At 33.8% G+C, this 6,448-nt stretch overlaps 1 long non-coding RNA gene across 1 annotated transcript in view; it reads right to left on the bottom strand.

The window, feature by feature from the left end:
* The window catches only part of LOC110264607, a 16,323-nt gene extending 14,712 nt beyond the window's left edge, over positions 1-1,611 (bottom strand). Inside the window, exon 1 of the long non-coding RNA XR_002350783.1 lies at positions 1,599-1,611. This is a non-coding gene — a long non-coding RNA (uncharacterized LOC110264607). The remainder of the gene's footprint in view (positions 1-1,598) is intronic.

The following is a 6,448-nucleotide window of genomic DNA, read 5'->3' as shown; positions in this document are numbered from 1 at the left end:
TATATATATACTATAAAAAAAAGAAGAAGAAAAAAGAGAAAAAGAAGAGAAAAAGAGCAAAAAATAAAAAGGGGACAAAATGCCCCAAAGTAAATGGTGAAAACAATGCATATGTGCTGTACTTGAAATTAGAATGCATGAATATGTGGAAAACATGGTTAATGGATGGTTAGATATTGTATTATGATTACATGGATTGTCTAAAGTTAGGTGGAAAGTTTAAGTTAATTAAGGATTCAGATTTTAGTCCAGTTGGCCAAATACAATCCTACCTTGACCCTAACCCCATTACAACCCTTAAAAGACCTCTTGATATGTGTATCTGTACATTAAATTTATGTTGATTGTTAGATAAAGAGCAAGCCTTGGAAAGCAAGGTTAGTGGAGAATTGAGAGAATCGAACCTAAAACACTTGAGTAATTAGAGTGCATACACTTCTAGTGAGGGTTCGATGCTCGATTCTTTGTTCCCGGCTGTCATGAGCTATTTTCTTCTACAAGTCTATTTGTACTTCATTTTTATGATTTGAATTAGTGAAATCCAATTCATATTTATTCTTGGAGAACTTATTTACTCTTAACCAAGTAAGTAAAAGCATTTAGCATGTAGTTGCATTCATAGGTTGCATTTTATACATTCTATCATTCCTCTTCATTCTTTATAGCTTCTCTTGAGCTTAGCATGAGGACATGCTAATGTTTAAGTGTGGGGAGATTGATAAACCACTATTTCATGGTTTATCTTGTGCTCATTTGGGTGATTTTTATCAGCTTTTCACCCACTTATTCATATGATTTGCATGGTTTTACATTTGCCTTCCTAATTATGTGCTTTGATTGAAAACATGCTTCTTTGGCCTTAAATTTCCTATGTTTAATCCTCTCTTATTACCATTAGATGCCTTGATATGTGTGTTAAGTATTTTCAGAGATTACAGGGTAGGAATGGCTTGGAGGATGGAAAGGAAGCATGCAAAAATAGAAGGAATACAAGAAGTTGGAGAAATTGCTAAGCTGTCCAGCCTGACCTCTTCGCACTCAAACAGCTATAACTTTAGCTACAGAGGTCCAAACGATGTGGTTCCAGTTGCATTGGAAAGCTAACGTCCGGGGCTTCGATTTGATATATAATATGCCATAGTTGCCCTGACGCTAGGTGACGCGACCGCGTGCTCCATGCGGCCGCATCGCAGTGACGAAAAACCAGCGTGGCAGATTTCTTCTGCAGCGATTTCTGGGCTGTTTTCGACCCATTTTGCAGCCCAGAAAACACAGATTAGAGGCTATAAAGTGGGGGAATGTATCCATTGATGAGGAGGCTTTTCACATTCACAATTTTAGGAGTAGATGTAGTTTTTAGAGAGAGAGGTTCTCTCCTCTCTCTTAGGATTAGGATTTAGGACTTCTCTTAGTTTTAGGAGTGACTCTCAATCCCAGGTTCAATGTTCTTTTACTTTATATTTATCTCTCATTTTCAGATACTTTAATGCTTATACTAGTTATGTTGCCTATTTGGCTTATGCTACATTCACGTTATGATTTTCTTTGAATTAATATTATTTGAGGTATTTCAGTTATTATTGCTTTCTTTTATTTACATGATTATTGCTTCCCATCTGAAGGCATTTTTATTCCAGTAAATTTACTTTTCTCCTTTTGGTTTTGGTTAAGAAATCAGTAACTCAGGAGTTATCCAATTCAACAGCATAATTGATAATTGTTATCTTGCCAATTGAGTTGAACTTCAATAATCCCAATCTTTTCTTAGGAAATAAATAGGATTCGAAGATCAAACCAATTTGTCCCTTGACTTTCCTTTGCTTTAGCAAAGGTCAACTAAGTGGAATTAAGATTCAACTTTCGTTATTATTGATAAGGATAACTAAGTCTAGACTTCCAATTTCTTATACCTTGCCAAGAGATTTTATTATTATTATTTTATTTTACTTGTCATATAACATATTCCCTCCTTACTTCCAAAACCCCCAATTTACAATCTTCATAACCAATAATAAGAACATACTTCCCTGCAATTCCTTGAGAAGACGACCCGAGGCTTAAATACTCGGTTATCAATTTTAAAGGGGTTTGTTACTTGTGACAACCAAAACGTTTGTACGAAGGGATTTCTGTCGGTTTAGAGACTATATCTACAACGCGACTATTTTTATGAAATTCTTTACTGGCAAAAATCCTAACGTCAACATGCATCATCCTTGTTTGTGCATATTTGTTTGTGAGTGTGTTTTCTATGATTATGTGTGCTTGTGATTGGGTTTTATGTTCTATAATTGTTGAATTAGCTCGTACTTTATTGACTGTTGTTGCTGACCAAGTATATATAAAATTGATATAACTATACACCCCGACCCTACTAAGAGCTCCCCAGTTCTTACCCCCTATTTCCACCCCTTTCAGCAACAGGTGTGAAGGCTTAGTGCGGAACTACAAGAACATAGAAGATTCTGTTTACAAGTTGAGTTGTTAGATTTTATTTTTTCCTCGTCATTTATTGTTTTAATTTTTAGAGGGGTAGGAATTGTGTTTGAGGATCTTGAAATAAGTCTATGTATATAAAGTTATGTGAATATATCTACTTTTGTGATTAAGTGTTTTAAAAGAAAGTCCCCTTTTGTTTTATTAATTAAAATTTTGGTTGGTATTTGCGAAGGCTCGATATTAAATAAAGATAGTATTGAATAAAAGAGTTTAGAGGTAAGTAATGCTTGGGCTTTTAGTACGATCATGAGGTACTAAAAGTTATGGTGTTACAATTGTAATCTTTGATTTGTTCAATTCTTTATGTCCAATATTTGATGTTTGAATGCATTTAAATGATTGAGGCCATTATTGCAATTAAAGCTCACTTACCCATATAGCCTTACCCTTGTAACTATCCTTGTTAACCACTTTTGAGCCTTATCAACCCCTCTTGTTCTTAATATTAGCACAACATAACCCTAAGCGAAAAATCATGAATGTCCTTGATTTGCATCTTTGATTAGCTTAGGCTAATGAGTGTGTATCATTTAAGTGTGGGAGAGTTTCGAAAAACATCGGTATAGGAGAAAAGTATTTTGGGTATTTATTGAAAATTTTGAAAATTGGATACATATTAATGTGTTTATTACTTAAATCATATGCATTTATCTATTCATGAAAGATTTTTTTTGTATATATTATGTTTCAAAAGGTTAAAAAAGGAAAAGAAAAAGAAAAAAAAAAGAAAAACAATTGAAATGAGACAAAGGTTACCCAAAAGAAAAGGAAAATATGAATAATGAATGCATATGTGATGTGAATGAGGAGGAATGCATTAATGTGTGAAAAAGTGAATAATGGATAGTTAGATTGCATTATAGTGATTAGGTTGTTATAGATTAGTTGGATGTTTAAGTTAATCAAAGATTCAAATTCTTATTCCAGTTAACCATAAACATCCTACCTTGACCCTAACCCCATTACAACCTTGAGAAGTTCTCATGATACTTGCATACATGATTTAAATATTTGTTGATTGCTAGATGAAGAACAAATCTTAGAAAGCATGATTAGAGGAAAATTGAGTAAATAAATCCTATACACTTGAGCAATTAAGTATATACACATCCAGTGAGGGGTTCGATTGCTCAATTCTATGTCTCCACCTCTCATTATGTATCATCTTATAAGTTACTACATTCTTTTGAAAACTTGAATCGATTCATGGGATTGTGATTGTATTAAACTATTATCTTGTTTTAGCCCTATATATTTATATGCTTGATTAGAAATTTGTTTGTTTGTTTTTACCAAGACAATAGAGACCTATAGAATAGATAGAAATAGATAGCATCAAGTAGAAGAGTTGTATGCATATAAGTACTTTCATTCAATAAGTTGTTTTTTCTTTTATCATTATCCTTTGTGATTAGCACGATGATATATTATTGTTTAAGTGTGGGGAAATTGATGAGTTTACATTTTATGATAATTTTTTGCTTGAATTGAGTGGATATCATCACATAAACTTGTATTTAATCACTTGAATAGTATACTTTTGTGAATTCTCTCTAAATTGCACCTAATTGTTGAAAACATACTTTTTGTGCTCTAAATAGTCAATTTAATTCTACTTTAATTTCAATCCATGCCATGATGTATTTTGCTGAGTGAATTCAGGACCAATAGGCAAGGATGGCTTTGGAAAAGTGGAAGGCAAGCATACAAAGTAGAAGAATTCATGAAGAAATAAAGGAGAAGAGTACTCTGGTACGTGCGTAAGCACACGTATCCGTGCGTATGCACAAGTGGAATTTTAGCAAGTGTATGTATGCAAACATGGCTATGCGTACGCACAAGTATGAGTGCGTGCTTCATATAGAAAGTCACATGGCTCGTGTTTTTGGCCCAAATATGAAGTTCTGAAGGTTTATCAAAGAGGGACAACTTTACAACACATACATACATTATATTAGCAAGTTTTAGTAGGTTTTTAGTTAGTTTTTCTTAAGGAACACTCTCAATTCTTAGTAGGGTTTTATTAGAGTTTGATATTTACATTTTAATCTTGGATTCTAACTTATCTCCATTATAAGTTGTCTTTAATTTTCTCTTCATTTACACTATATTTACTCATACTTTCTTATAATTAAAGTTACTTTGTTAGTTTAATTACTTGTGAATTCTTGAGTTTCTTGTTAATAAATTTGATATTTTGAGGTTTATATATGTTTGATTGAGTTACTATTATTGATTGTTTATATTGGTTGGTTATAGTTTCAAGTATCTTTTGCAATTTACTATGTTTTGTTATTGTGTCCACCAAGTGTTTGTTGAAATTTTCATTATGAATATGGAGTAGATTTTCACTCCTTGGCTTGGAGTTTGAGTAACTGGTGATGACAAGTCATCTTAGCCTAGTTTTACTAGTCTTTTTCTTTATTTTATTAGAATTTATGCACTTTCTTGCATTACAAGTAAGTAATTTAGAGTGGAATTGCATGGTTTCCTTGAATCAATCAACCACCATTTAATTGATACTAAATCATGAGGTTCAAGCTAAATTTAATTGATTTTTATTGATTTATAAATCTTGTGAATTTGGTGATACTTTGATTGGTTGTTTTGATTACTTGTAGGTGAAGAAAAGAAGAAAATAAGAAAGCGTGGCCTAAGAAAGCGTGGCCCAAGGGAAAGAAGAATATGGCAAAGGAAACTAGGAAGCTTGGCACATGGAAGAAGGAAGCACAATGCTCTCTTCAGGAGCGGAGCACTCTCTCAAGGGAGCCAAACTATGAGCCAAGAAGAGCAAAGTATGATGCTACGCTCCCATTGAGAGCGGAGCACAATTTGGGACCAAGAAATAAAGAAGAGAAGAATGATGCTCCGCTCTCCTTGAGAGCATTATTGTAAGGTCCAGAACTTTTGAAAAGTCTTATTATGACCAAGTCTCAGATCATATGGTTATTTATAGCCTTAATTTCAGAAATTATTTTATTAAGAAAGTAAGCAAGCAGAGTGATATTAAAAGCTTTAGATAACACAGACTTAATTAAAGAACTTTATAATTCTTTTCTATAAGACACTTAGGCAAAGGCGAGGTGTAAGACCCAGAGCTTTTGAAAAAGGGCTATCATGAGCTAATTTCAAATTCAGTATTTCTGTAGCTTTAATTTTCTGAAATTTCTTTATTAAAGAAAATTAGAGCAAGTTTTGGTTAATTGAATTTGAAATAAATTGGGATTTATCATTCAATTTTATAATTATTGGATTATTTTCTATATTTGAATTTTAAAATTGGTGGTTGTGAAATAATAAGGATTTTATATGATTTGAATTAAATAAGTAATATTTTAAATATTAATACTGCTATTTTGGAAAAATGAAGAAATTAAGTATATTATTTCTAGTTTTGAATTTGAACATTTTATTGAAAATAATTTGTAAAATTGATGAGCAAAATAGTATTTTTCTATATGTAATTAGTGTTGGATTTAATTTGGGTTTCAATTACTATATTATTCCCAATTTTATTTGAAATTACTGAATTGCTCCTAACCCTAGTTTTTAAAATAATGGAACCCTAATTCTCAAAACCCAGCAGCCGCCACCCTTTCTTCTTCCCTTCAGCTAGCTTGCAACACAACTGCGCAGCCCTATCCTAACACACACACATGGTTCCTGAACCAAATGAAAAGAGAGAAACGGAAGAGAGAAGGGAGGAAGGAGGCTGTCCGCCGGCACCACTGGGTCTCGCCACTGCCGCTGAGGTAAGGAGACGCTGAGCTGCTACACGTGGGGAGCCGTTCAGCCACCGCGCCCTACCCAGTTGGGGCCGCCACTGTTGCTCACGGGGTCGCCTCCGTCACAGATCGGAACTGAGGCGAGAGAGGAAGAGTCTGACGGGAGGGCATGCGCGTGAGAAGGGAGGAAGGCTTCGCGAGGAGCGTCGCGCCGCCGCCGCTAC

Source organism: Arachis ipaensis, chromosome B07, assembly GCF_000816755.2.
Source record: "Arachis ipaensis cultivar K30076 chromosome B07, Araip1.1, whole genome shotgun sequence".
NCBI classification, from domain to species: domain Eukaryota; kingdom Viridiplantae; phylum Streptophyta; class Magnoliopsida; order Fabales; family Fabaceae; genus Arachis; species Arachis ipaensis.
This window is presented reverse-complemented; position numbering and strand designations above follow the sequence as displayed.